At 44.0% G+C, this 14,610-nt stretch overlaps 1 protein-coding gene across 1 annotated transcript in view; it reads left to right on the top strand.

Moving 5' to 3' along the window:
* The window catches only part of LOC145392973 (uncharacterized), a 327,964-nt gene that overhangs the window by 275,131 nt on the left and 38,223 nt on the right, over positions 1-14,610 (top strand). The gene's annotated exons all lie outside the window — the stretch shown is intronic.

Raw genomic sequence — 14,610 nt, 5'->3', positions numbered from 1 at the left:
GACTTCATGAGATTAACGTACAGCCGTCGGATCATACCATAGTCACAGCAGCCATGCAGCACTCAGCAGCACACATCCTGGCAAGGTTCAGAGAATGAGCCATGCAAGGAATAAATTTGGCAAATGACTTTTTATGTGTACCTGGGTGCTGCAGTATTTTCCAGACTTGTTGCTGGCGTACAATTGATCCTGACAGTCAGAGATCAGAATTTTGTTTGATTTGCAGAAAATCCAGCACTATGGTATTTCTGCAATCTCCTTCCCAGAATGATTCAGTAAGGGTACGAACATCAAGAAGTGCTCTACTGGCCCCTCTGGCAACACGTAATGGATTGTTAGACATAGCTTGTCAATGTGCAACACCTCCTGAGTAGAGTCCACGTATAAAGACTAATATTTGGCCTTCCAAACTTCTGCTACAGTGGCACATGTTACTTTTCCACCCTGCACATTGATTTATTACATCCCATCAGTGAGAGGTAGTTTACTTGATCACATCCATGGTTGGCATGTTTGTAGAGATGTGCCGCGAGGAAAGTGTTGTACAGTACTTGCTAAGAATTTCCATCATTCTCAGGTAATTTCTGTTATGCACAGAGCCTATCACCTCATCGTCACCTTGGATGGCCAGACCGCGTTCACATAGAAACAAGAGGACATCCATGCACCGTTGTAGCACCTCATACCAATAATGCCATTCTGACTCATAGAGATGAACTAGCCCAGCATTAACGCACCCTATTGGCCAAACTTGTTTGTGCTGATCTGAATTACTGTGCCGTACTACTGACTCCCTTGCATGTTTCCAGTCTTGGACTCCAGAAGTAAACCGACTTTTAGTGTGTAACATCAGGCGGCACGTAGAACAGAACAGGCGGTCTTTCTCTTCAGAATTGCAAAGACAGCTGAGATTGATTTCTTCTCCAGATAATGTGTGTTTTCTGCTAAACAAGTTTTTTGTACAATGACAAGTTTTATTTCCGTCATGGACAGCCAAATTCTTGTAATCACTCTCTACATTACGACTTTCTGCATTACCCTTCTCGATCCTGCTGCTTCTGAACTTCTCAGTTAGTTGCACTGACCAAAGGCCAATGTCTTTTTGATAATCTCCAGCCAACCATCCTTGGAATACTTTCATTCACAAGAAGAAGAGTTGATGAGTAAAATGGTCATTAATTTGTTTCACTATGTGCTGTACTTTCCAAGATATTAAGGTTTGAAAACAAGCAATTAGTGGTTGGTGGGGGCACTCGCCATCCATTCACCCGATGTAGTGCTGCTCTCGGGTGTCTGCCCTTTCCTCTCCTCCATCCTTCTTTCCTTCCATCCTCTTCTTTCTTTCCTTCATTCTTTCCTCATCCTTCTGCCTAAAGGTGACTTTACACTCCCTCTTCTGTCTTACCTTCATTCTTTCCCCTTCCTTCTCAACACTGAGTGACAAGACAAATGGTTTCCTGTGCACCGGGAAACCATTTACTATGCTAGGTGGTAACCATATAACTAAATATTGGCACCTGGTGGTTTATTGGGTAATTACGTCATTCCAGTTGGGTTGAGCTGGTGCAGGTTTATATCCAAGGGGTGGTTAGGGTTTATTGTTCATGTAATGCCGCTCGGGGATGAGTGAGGCTGGTCACTCTCATCTTAAGTGTCAAGACCACCTTGCCTAGTCCCGAGCTCCTACAGTCCTCATGGGGCAATGTAGGATTCGATGATGGATGGATGGATGAACAAGCAATTTTCAGCGGTTTCTGAGAAATTGCCTGTAGTGAGGTGACGACTGCATTAATATTGCCTGGCATATGGGTGTTAGTATAATTTACCCATTGTTTACTTACGTATTTTTTCATATAAGTATTTTTCATAGACATGATTATTAATATGATTGGTCATTGATGTATTATTAGCTAGGTAGGCAGCCGAATTGAGCTATGTTCGAGCAGTGGAGGCAAATAGCATTATTGATTGTAATCATTGGGTCAGTGCGGGGCCCAGGGCTACGGCCCTGTTGGCCCTACCATAAATCCAGCCTTGATCATGACAAACAATAAGGGGCTCAAGATTGATCCCTGATGCTGCCATCATTCACAGAAAACTCATCGCTCAGATCACCATGCACTCGCACCGGGTTTGAGCACCCACATACATAGCTATAACCAATCTATGCAGCCACTTCTCAATCCCATGCTTTCCCATAGCTCATTTCACCACCTCCCTAGGGACTCTGTCAGAGTCCTTCTCTAAATCAACAAAAACAAAGTCTAGCTTGCTTTTCTTTCGTATGTGTTTTTCACAAAGCTGTCGGACAATAAATATGGCATTAGTTGTCCTTTTGCCTGGCTTAAACTCAAACTGCATCTCATCAGTATTCAGTCTTTTCATTATCATACCATCTAGGACTCTCTCCATTACCTTCATTATGTGGTGCAAAAGTGTTATGTCTACAGTTTCCTCATTCCAGGGCATCACTCTTCCCCTTGTACACATTTACAGTCACATGCTTCACTGAGAGTGGCGTAGTGGATACCAGCACTGTCCTGAATTTCTTCTCATTTTTCTTTATGTACCACACTGTGCTCTTGTTAATGTTAATAATTTCGCAACAGCAGCATAGCTCATACCCTCCCAACACTTGTGGAGCAGTTTCACCTTCTCCTTTAGGCTCATTACTTTCTTTGCCCGTTTAGGGGTGGGCTTACCACTAAGGGATGCGGGACGTTTGGGGCCCATGCTTGCAGGACAACACAGACACACATGGAACAAAGTTATCACAAGTAAATCATACAAGTGGGAGGTAATTCACTCACAAATTAGCACAGCAATGCACTTCTTACCTTTGAATGTGTGAGAGCACAATTAATGGGGACAGTACCGAGATCAAGGTGTTTTTGGCGTGGCAATGTATACTGTAGGCAGTGAAACGACTGCGACAGTGGCAGGACGCAGACTGAGAGGGAGACAGAGGAGCGCAGGAGCGCGGTGGTTTGGTGTTGGTCTGTTTTTGGTGAGAAATGACCCACAAGCGTCCGCACAGCAACACTTTGCTGCCGCGAACAAAATCTCAGCTCCACAGACAGACAGTCTGTGAATCTTTGAAGCCCGCGAAAGTTGATTCTGCGAATGTCGAGGGTGTTGTGTGTGTGTGTGTGTATATATATATTATATATATATATATATATATATATACTGTATTATATATATATATATATATATATATATATATATACAGGCATACCCCGGTTTAACGATGTAATTGGTTAGGTAAAACCCCATCGTTAGGCGGGGTGTCGTATATCGGGGTACTTTTAACATGTAAAGTAATGTGGAGCATTTACCAGCCTTGGGTTTCCCTCCAACCAAGCCCAAAACCCACCCAAATTAGCCCAAAAACAAGTTTTAAAGCCAACCTAAATAGCCTAACAGCTGTCAAGGAAGCTAACCAAAACCTAAAACCTGTAAATAACTCGCTAAAACCAGTAAATAAAATCTGATAATCGTCAAATATAAGTCTGGAAAAAATCAAGCTTAATAAACTGTATCCCAAAATGACAATGTTCACCCACCTATGGCTAGAACACACTAATCCAAGCCTAAAAACAGTTGATAAATCAACCTAAACACAATTTTAGTCTAAAATATCATCAAAATCGATTATAAAAAAAAAAAAAAGGAGCCCATTATTAAACCGGGGTCTGGCCATCATTAGTGGGGTATGGTGGTACTTCTGACCCAATTGTTGAGCTGGGGTGTCATCATCATCATCATCATCATCATCATCATCATCATCATCATCATCCAGACCTTCTTTCCTACCCTAGGGCAGGGTGAGGAGTAGCAGTGTCCAGATAGCCCAAATTTGCCCAGTCCAATGGGCCATGCTTCCATTCACTCATCAATCAAAGCACCGGAATCCTGGCTCTATCGGATACGTCAAAACATATATATATATATATATATATATATATGGTAGATGGGGGTGCTCATCATCCACTCAGTCAATTTAGGGATCTCATATGGTCTCTACACTGAGAGACAAGCCAGATGGTTTTCTCTACCCAGGAAACTGTTTACTATGCAGGGTGGTAACCATATAACTATTTTTTTTTTTTTTTTTTTTTTTTTTCCTGCCAAAGTGTCTCCCAATCTAAAATCACTTAATCGCGGCAGATGTTTCGGAGGGCCCAATACCTGCCCAGGGCTCCAACCATATGGGCAGATTTGCATGGCCATGTGGAATGTGAGAGGTGTGAATGAGGAGAGCAAGAGGGTGGAAGTGGTGAATGTGTTCAGAGGTGTGAGATATGTTGTGATGGCAATGTTAAAACAAAGATGAAAGAGTGTGAAGTGGAGGAGTGGGAAGGTGTGAAATGTGTAAGATTGCACATGAGTGGACGAGGAAGATGCAAGGAAGGAGTTGCTTTGTTGATGAATGAGGTGTGGCAGGTGGAATGAGAGATTACAAATGTGTCAGCTCGAGATGTATGTATGTCAAGTTCAAGCTTGAGGTGAAAGTGGCTGTGATTGTGGCATATGCACTGTGTGATGACAGGAGTGAGAGAGAGAGAGAAAGACAGGTTTTGGGATGAGCTGGATGAAGCAGTGGGAGAAATGCCCAGGAAGTATAAAGTGATCGTAATAGGTGATATGAATGGAAGAGTAGGCACTGGCCTTGAGGATAACTTAGTGGGTTGTAATGGAGTACCAAGAGAAAATGATAATGGGAAGCGACTGAAGGATATGTGTCAGGAAGGGAGGTTGTGCATTTGTAACTTGTATTTCAAACACAAAGATGCACATAAATATACATGGTATAGAGGGAACGGGGATCGTATTGAAAGGAGCCGTATTGATTACGTGGTCGTAGACAGGTCGATGATGGGAATGGTTGCTGATACGAGGGGCATGAGAAGACGATGTAGAGGTCTGTCAGATCAAATGATTGTAGTATGCAAGATCAAGCTGAGATGAGTGTGGTGGATCAGGAGAGAGAGGAACAGTCAGGGAGAAAGACTGAAAATCGAGAAGCTTAGGATTACAGAAATGGCAAATGAATACAGGACCAATGTAGGGGAGGAGTTAGAATCAGTGAATTGAAATTGATCTGGATAGCTTGTGGAATGCATATGGGGATTGTTAGTTAGGTATGCAAAAGCAGTGTGTGATGTGGCAAGAGTAACAACAAAGAAAGGTATGACATGGTGGGATGAAGAGGTTAAGAGAGCAGCGGAGGAAAGAGGAAGAAATGACTGAGTGGTTACAGGACAAGGGTTCAGTTGAAAGAAGAACTGAATATATTGAGAACAAGTTGCACGTAAAGAGACTAGTGAAGAGGAAAAAGAAGGAGATAAATGATGATCTATCTATCTATTGCCAGACGCCTCAATCCCGTTTGGGGTGGCCACAAACAAATCGCCTCCAAGTCGCCCTGTCCCCCGCCATTTCACTGCCCTGCTCCCAACTCACACCCCCCTCTCTCATATACCTCTCCATCCCATCCCTCCATCTCATCCTCGGCCTCCCCCTGGAGGATCACGATAGAAAAATAAATGCAAATTACTCTGAAAATGGGAAGTTATTCTGGAAACAGGTGTGGAAATGTAGAAGCGACAGTGGGAAGAAATCTGAAGGAGTGAAGGATGTAGGTGGTAAATTATTAACCCATGGGGATGAAGTAAGGACCAGATGGAAAGAATATTTTGAAAGCCTGATGAATGGGAATAGAGAGAGCAGAGTGGCTGTAAACATGATTGGTTTTGCGGATGTGCAGAGAAGGAATGCAGTACCAGGAAACGTGACACTCACACAGGTAAAGAGCACTATGAAGCGGCTGAAAAATTGGAAAGCAGCTGGGGTTGATGAGGTGTATGAAGAGATGATTAAGTGCAGTGGAGAGAGCAAAGTGAAGTGCTTGTTGGAGATACATAAGAAGGCATGGATGAGTGAAACTTTGCCAACAGAGTGGAAAAAGGCTGTGATTGTACCCTTGTACAAAAATAAAAGTGGGCAGAATGAGTGCAAGAATTATCATGGCATAAGTTTATTGAGTGTGGTAGGGAAGGTTTATGTAAGAATTACTATAGAGAAAGTAAGAGAGGTGTCAGAAGTCCTTGTGAGTGATGAACAGGTTACTTTAGGAGTTGCAGGGGATGTGTTGATCAAATACTTGCAGTAAGTCAGATAGTGAAGAAGACTTGTGAGAAGGACTATAAGGTGTTTATGGCATTCAAGGATGTGGAAAAAGCATACGACAAAGTAGACACAGATGGATTGTGGAAGGTTTTGTGCATGTATGGTGTAGATGGTAAGCTGCTAGTCAAGAGTTTTTTTGATGATAGAGAAGCATGTGTAAGGGTAAATGGGCATCTAAGTGAATGGTTCACGATCGGTTTGGGCATGCGGCAAGGTTGTACGATGTCCCCATGGTTGTTCAATATATATATGGATGAGGTGATGAGAGGAGTAAAAACACGAGTAATGGAGAGGGGGATGGCAATGGCTATGAATGGTGATGGATGGAATATCTCAAATTTGTTGTGTGCTGATGATGCCATACTACTTGCAAATATCAGACAAGAACTTGGTAGGCTAGTGCAGAGTTTTGCTGATGTCTGTGAGCATAATGCCTTAAATGTAGTAAAGAGCGAAGTGACAGTAATTGTGAGAAGGTGACTCCCAGTGTGATGGTACACGAATGGAGAGAGACTGGAATTGATGATAGGGTTCAAATACCTGGGTACAGTGATAGAAAAGGGAGGAAAATGTGCAAAAGAAGTGGAAAGTAGAGTGACACAAGGAAGGAAAGTAGCTGGTGCAATGAAGACGTTGATAAGAAACAGAGGCTTGAGTGATGCAGCAGCACGAGACTTACGTGAAGGAGTGTTAGTGCCAACTTTAACGTATGGATGTGAGACTGGTGTGGCATGAAAATGAAAAGTCAAGAGTGAGAGCAGTGGAGATGGGACTGCTGAGGAATGTGTGTGGAGTACAGAGAGTGGACTGGATTTGAAATAATGTCATCTGTGAAAGATGTGGAATGAGGAAGTCTGTGGACAGCAGAATTGAAGAGAGTGTTTGGAGATGTTATGGTCATGTGGAGAGAGTGGATAACAATAGAGTGGTGAAAAATGTATATCTGAGCAAATTTGAAGGAGGGAGGAGTCGAGGTAGGCCAAGGAGAAGGTGGAGGGACATGGTGGATGAGAGAGGTTTGGAAGTCGGTGAGGCTAGAGAACTGACAAGAGATCGAGCTGGCTGGATATTGTGAGGAGAAGTACAGCTTCAGGGATTTGACATCCCTTTTTAACGTGACAGCATCCGGATTGGCTCTATCGGATACAGTTATGTGAAGCTTCATATGTGGTGAATGTTTTTGGCTTACCAGATGGAGCCAGGATTCCAGGGGCTTGAACGGTGAGTGAATGGAAGGCAAGATCTGGGCTGTCTGGACATTGCAACTCCTCACCCTCCCCTATGGTGGGAAAGGAGGCCCAGATGATGATGTATCTATCTATAGCCCGATGCCCTAATCCTGCAAAGGGTGGCCACAGACAAAACACTTCCAAGTTGCTTGGTCACCCACCATTTGACTGCCCTCCCATCAACTCACTCCCACCTCTCACATTTGCTGTATCTCTCAACTCCATCCCTCCACCTCATCCTCGGTCTCCCCCTCCCTCTTCCTGCCTCCACTTCACCTACATACACCCTCTTAGTCAGTCTTTCATTCTCCATTCTCACCACATGTCCAAACCACCTCAGTGTCTTTCTTCTAATTCTCTCAGTCACATCCATATCTACCCCACAACGTTCTTTCACTTCATTCGTCAGCCTGTCCCTCCATGTCACTCCACGTGCTCCTCTCAGGTAACTCATTTCCACTGCTCTCACTCTTGACTTGTTCCCCTCTAGCAAGGTCCACGCCTCGCTTCCATACGTCAGGGTAGGGATCACAATACTATCATGCAGTGACTTAGTTCCATACTCACCTCCCTAGGGATGATATATACAATATATATATAAATATATATACAGGTATATATTGTATATATATATATATATATATATATATATATATACATACTGTATATATATATATATATATATATATATATATATATATATACATACTGTATATACAGTATATATATATATATATATATATATATATATATATATATATATATATATATACATACTGTATATACAGTATATATATATATATTTATATGTATATACAGTACCCTCGCATCCAACACGGTAACATTGTCATGCATGGGTCCCGTGTTGGACCAAAAACGTGTTGGACAAACAATAGAGCTTATGGGGAAAAATGAATTATGTCAGCAACCCTAGGAAAAGTCACTCTAAATACCTACCATATACCTATACATATATTGGTACTATTGTAATTATAATAAATGGTACTGTGCTATGAATGATAACTAACCTTTTAGGATAGTGTTGGTGGGCTTGCTGGGAATGGAAGGTGGTATTCAAGGCTGTAGGTAGTCCTACTGGGTCCCCGGAGGATGGCTGCTGGCGTCACTACTGGGTAATGGCTACTGCTCCTCCTCAACCTCCCTCATAAATCCTTCGAAATCACACTCAGAATCACTATCTTCGTCCACAGCCATGGAAGGTCCTGCTTCTGCCTGTCCTAGCACTCTGTAAGCCTTCACTGCTGTCTGGATCTTGTCCTGGTTTTTTATTATGGTCCTCACGTTGGCTTCATTCATGTCGTAGGCCTTGGCAATGTCAACTTTCCTCTCCCTTTTCTTCTTCCTCTCAATGCTTTCTAGCTTGGTGGCCTGAGGGAGGTGCCAACGCTTCTTGGGGTTCTCAGAAGGCTTCCTAGGCATCATGAGCAGGGTAAAATGCAGTAACAAGGGCAGAAAATGCAGCAAGAAAAAAGCACCTTCCAATGCAAATTATGCGACTGAGTGGCGCTGTGGCAGGAGAAATTTAAACAAAACATCACGTGACAGCAGAAGCGTTTTTAATTGGGCGGCATCACGATCATGTCACGATAGCGGGCAGGGAAGGCTACTTGATCAGAAGTTTTCATTGGCTATCATCATCATGGGAATGTCCAGTATGACCGTGTTGGACCGGGGGTGATCGTGCTAGAGGCGAACTCTGCAGATTTCGCCCACTTCTCGGAGCTCTGTGCGTGTTATGCTAACTCACTCATGTTGCAGTAATTAAATCGTATTAAATAATACTAATTATTTGCTCTCCGTGCTGGACATGAATCGTGCTGGACTAACGCGTGTTGGACATGAGGGTACTGTATATATATATATATACAGTATATATATATATATGAGGCGTCTAGAGCCAAAGGGGCATCCCCACCAATATACTGGTTTTGAGTTATGTAGGGGAGACAACAGGCTTAACCTTCTTCTTAGTGACAGCACTGGTTGCCATACAAGATTCGGCCTTCTGGACAGTGGTAGAGGGGCTCAAAGTCACGTGGGTTTGTCCATGCTGCCGGGCGAACAAATCAGAGCAGGCAGGCATCTAAGCCACACAGCCCAAACCAATCAGCATTCTCACTCTCTGCCACTCCCCCAGAGCAGCCAATCAGCAAGCGTGTGGCTCGCCCGGTGTGCCAGTGAGGATTCCCTCCCATGTTCACTGAGGTGTATAATTATTACGTATTGGATATTTACCCCATTTATCGTGGATTATTGGTGACAAGATGAGCTGTTGTTATTGTGGTTGAAGGGGGAGTGACAAGATGAGTTCATCACATAGTTACAGTGAGGAGGTGGTGCCTATAACCTCTCGTAAGTATCAGAAGTGTGTGGAGAAGTGGAAAAAGGTAGAAAGGAAGAGGAAAAGAGAGTGGTGAGGGGAGACAGCGGGAGGGGGCGTGGCACCGAGGAGGCAGAGTTGGATGTCGATCTCCTAGATGACGACCCCACCATTTAACCCCCCCACTACCCCTTCTCAATTTACCTAAGCACTACGCTACTTTTTTTTTTTTAAATGTTATTATTTCAATCTATTATGGTAGAGGAAAAATAATAACTGCATTGATTTCAGTTTTAGTCGTCAAAAACGTGAAATTACAGTAATAATTATTCGTTTATTAATATTAAGTGAACTGGAATCTTCAGTTAATAAAGTTTTGTACATTAATACATTAGTTGATATTTTTTCTGCTATGTTTTTAAATCCCTACAATATGTTATTAAGTCCACTTATAAATTGGGGCTTTGGTTTACTGCCTATTTTGTGGTTACGGTTATTGTTGTTTTGTTTTTTTGGCTTTACATGTAGAGCATAGGCGCTGATGATCATTTTGATGTATAAAAGGTTTGTTTATTGCCTTCTGGTTATGACGTTGCCATAAACACAACTTTAAAGCGTCATAACTCAAAAGTACATTTTGGCGCCGATGCCCCTTTGGTTCTAGACGCCTCATATATATATATATATATATATATATATATATATATATATATATAATATATATATATAATATATATACTGTATATACACACACAGTACAGTACGGTCAACAAAAAACAAATAAATTATTACTGTAGCACGGACTTATTGGGCTAGTACGGATCGGCCTTGCAAAGTGGGCCAAATCCAAGGAGTTCTTCTCTAGTACTGATGTGCTGTGGCCAGTACCACATGCGCGCGGGAAGATGCCCAACACCGAGGAACATTTCCCTAGTACTGCCGCGCCAGTCCAATATGCCTTCCTTGTGACTTGTGACGTGAGGTGATGAGAGGAGAGCCATGGGGGAGCCTTAATAACAGGCAGGAGCAGCAGCACTTCCCCCTGATGACGAGGATGACGATGTGTCAGTATATGACTATGAGGGAGGTTGAGGCAGAGAGGCCTCCTCAGGATCCTGAAGGCCTACCTCCAGGGGGAGAGTAGGACCTCCTACAGCCTTGGAAACTCCTCCCCCTTCCCCCCAAGCCCATCACCACTCACCTCAACCCCTAAAGCGCGGCCAACGGACAGCCGACCCCCCCCGGGTGGCGGGGTTTGATCGCGATCTGAGTACCTGTAGGAAAATATTAGCCAAAAATCAGAGATTAACCCTAGAACATTATACTTGGTATGGCAGATAGTACTTACATTCAGCTTTCTCCAGAGACAGGTGTTGAGCCTTCGTGGACTACCCAAGGACTTGTGGAGACTTGCAAAGTTGGGTAACAAAATCTTCACTTTCACACCTCCAGCAACCCGGTTTCCCCTCTACCACAGCCTCATTCTGTCACAGTAAACTTTATACTACAACGTACAGGTAGTTTGGAATCTGTATTTGTACAATAAGCACTGAAAATAAGGCTAAAATCAACTAAGCGTACAGCCGACATGCAGCGCGGCGGCGGTCTGCTCGTCACTCAACAAACATTTCCATTTTCACAGCTAAAAACACGTATACTACATTATTTTCAATCATATTACTTCCCAAAAGATCACCGCGGCACGCTTTTTATTCTGCCTTATGCCCATCACTTTATTCTCGTTCCTGTCAGCTGCTCGCACTGACTCGGAAGAGCTAGAACTCGCCATAATGTCACTTTGAAAGCCTGTGGTAAACTGACGCTAAACAGGGGCAAACCGTGCGAAAAAAAGCTAGTGTGACAACTGGGGAAACAAGCGTTTCCTATTAGCATAAACTGCTTGTGAGAGGAGGGCGCAGATTTACAGTTCTGAGCAGTCAGAGCACTGCCATGTATCACAGCCAGGCTGGCCAGGCCGTGACGGGGGGGGAGGGGGGAAAAACGCAATACTTGGCAACAATGGAGGTCAGTAGTACAAAGGTAAAGTATGCTAATTGTAGCTAAAGGGTGGTGGTACTGATAGACAATACCAGCTGGAACATCCTTGCCCGCGTTTATTCAAAATTAACTCGAATCGCAAACGCGACGATCCACCGTTATGTCCTTTTTGGCGAGCGTCGCAAACGGGACGACCCGCACTTTAGGGGTTAGAGGTTGGTAAAATCTTGGTTGTCAAAATGTAGTTAAGTTGAATTTTGGTGGGACTTTTTCAAGGCTTGTCTGACATTATTCATTTTTCCCATTAGGTCTGTTGTTTGTCCAATACAGATTTAGTCTAGTACGGTAGTATTGTCAGACAAAAATACCATACTGGATGCGAGGGTTTTGTATATACTGTATATATGTACATATATATATATATATATATATATATATATATATATATATATAAGTAGTCCCTCCACTTTCCGATGTAATAGAGCCAAAAGCATGTCCGGAAAGTGGTCCCTTCCAGAAAGTGGGCCCCAGCCTCCTGGACTTGTACTTATGGACCCTAACCTTCCCTGACTCAGAAAAACACCTATGCAACTCCCTCTGGACATGCATAGCACTTAATTTAAGACCCAAATCACACCAATAAGGGACATAAAAGACTGAAATAAATGCAAAAGAACCAGAGAATGAGGTTTTAGAGGTGAGTCTATACAATATTAAACATTCTGGGTACTTACAACAAGTCCCTGGCTCCTCGACTGGTACTTATGGACCCATACCTAACCTAACTCAGAATAACACCTCCCTACTGCACATGCTTAGCACGTAAGACCCTATTCACACCAATAAGAGACATAAAAGAGTGAAATGAGGTTTTAGAGGTAAGTATGGAAAATACAGTACAATATGAAATATTCTGGGTACTTACAACAAGTCCCTGGCCATCTCGATGAATAACCCGCCTCCTTTCAGACTCTGACAGTAATAAGGAGTACCTGAAGCACCTGCAGTACACTGTACATGAAGTCTTGCACTGAACTTAGTCATTTGCACTCAGAATTCCATTGTCTTAACACTGCACACTCTAGTCTTACTTGCGTTCCATTGCACCTTAATGAAATAAGTGTTGCACTCTGTACTTAAGTCTTTGCACTCATAAATCCATTTTCTTAACATTACACACTCTTGTCTAATTTGCGCTCCATTGAACGTCAATAAAATTAATGTTGCACTCTGCACTTTAGTCTTTGCACTCAGAATTCTAATTTCTTAACACTGCGCACTGTTTTCTTCACTGCACAACACTGTAAATTCCCGTGTGGTCTAGTGGAGAGTTCTTGTCACTTAATCACTGTCAGAGTCTGAGAGTAGCTGAAGCAGGTGGCCTAGGGGTGCGTTGCTGGGTCATGGTGATGGACTACCCACTGCAGACGACTCTGAAGAGAGGCACAAACTCATGTCCAGTGGTGACTCCACTGTCCCTGATGTGCTGGGCTGTGGCTCGGGTGTGGAGCCAGGGCTGGGCACAGCGGGGGTCACGGGTCTGAGCTGTCAATGGTTGATTGATGCAAGGAACAATGATTTTGGCAATTAATGATGCACTGCCTGAAAGCGTGCACTTCCTCCACAAGTCCCAAGGGCCCCATCTCCCTGTCGCAGTCCGGGTGTTCCAGGTAGTCGAGAACGAACTCTTCGTGTTCCCGGAGTGCGCTTGGCTTGGGGATGGCTGGAGTAGTGTCATGCTGAGAGGAGTCCGCATCATCATCGCCATCCTCTTCAGAATCTTCAAGCTGGGTACTGACACCTGCAACTGAAGATGCGATCTCAATATCAGACATGGTCTGATACCCAGGATCGCCCTCATCGTCAGCCAACCACTCACGCACTTCGTCCACATCAGCATCGTCCCTGTGCGCACGTAGACGGAAGTCATCCACGTCAAAACCTAGGAAATCATGCTCCACATCCGTTCCGAGAAGCAGACGAGATCACCCATTTTCTAGAGTCTTGACAGGGACTTCCTTCCATGCACTGGCCCAGTTGTAGATTGCAGACTTGATGTTGTAATGGCGAAGGTTTTCCAAAGTCCGCTGGCCTCATGTGTCCCGTCCCTCCTCGCGCTCATCCTCGTCCTCGAGAACAACCATCACCTCGTCCAGGAACTTCTGTCGGTACAGCCTCTTCGTTGCCACGATCGCTCCTTGGTCCATTGGTTGGATGAGAGCAGTAGTATTAGGTGGCAGAAACATGCACCTAATGCGCCTATTCTCAGCCACCAAGTCCTTGTCACACGGGTGAGCAGGTGCATTGTTGAGGAGGAGGAGGGCCTTTACCTGGTTGCGCGGGATTCCCAGTGTCTTCATTTGGTAATGGATGACCTCCTAGACGAAATGGTGGTGGAACCAGTCTTTGAAGATGTGGGCAGTGAACCATGCCTTCAAAGAATGGTACCAAACGACAGGAAGGACATCCATCACCCCACGAAGACACCAAGGCTGCTTTGCACGGCCAACAATAACGGGCTTGGGCCGGTGCATGCTGTTAGCATTGGCACAACACAAAGCAGATATCCGTTGCTTGCAGAGCTTGCGGCCAGTATATGCTTCTCCATCTCCTCGGCTAGAGTGTTTGTCAGCAAAGAGTAATAGAATAAACCAGTTTCGTCGGCATTGTAGACTTGACCGAGAGTGAGGCCCTCCCTGTCAATCAAGTGCTTCACCTTGTGCCGAAACTCCTCTACTCCATCCTCTTTGGCGTCCAAAGCTTCACCATGGGCCTTACGGTTGGTAAGGCCATGTCATAACTTGAACGCGAAGAGCCAACCCTTAGATGCCTTGAAGCCTGGGGCGTCGT

This window comes from Coenobita brevimanus, chromosome 23 (assembly GCF_032717465.1).
Source record: "Coenobita brevimanus isolate Jiangsu-jjx chromosome 23, ASM3271746v2, whole genome shotgun sequence".
Classification (NCBI taxonomy): Eukaryota; Metazoa; Arthropoda; class Malacostraca; order Decapoda; family Coenobitidae; genus Coenobita; species Coenobita brevimanus.
This window is presented reverse-complemented; position numbering and strand designations above follow the sequence as displayed.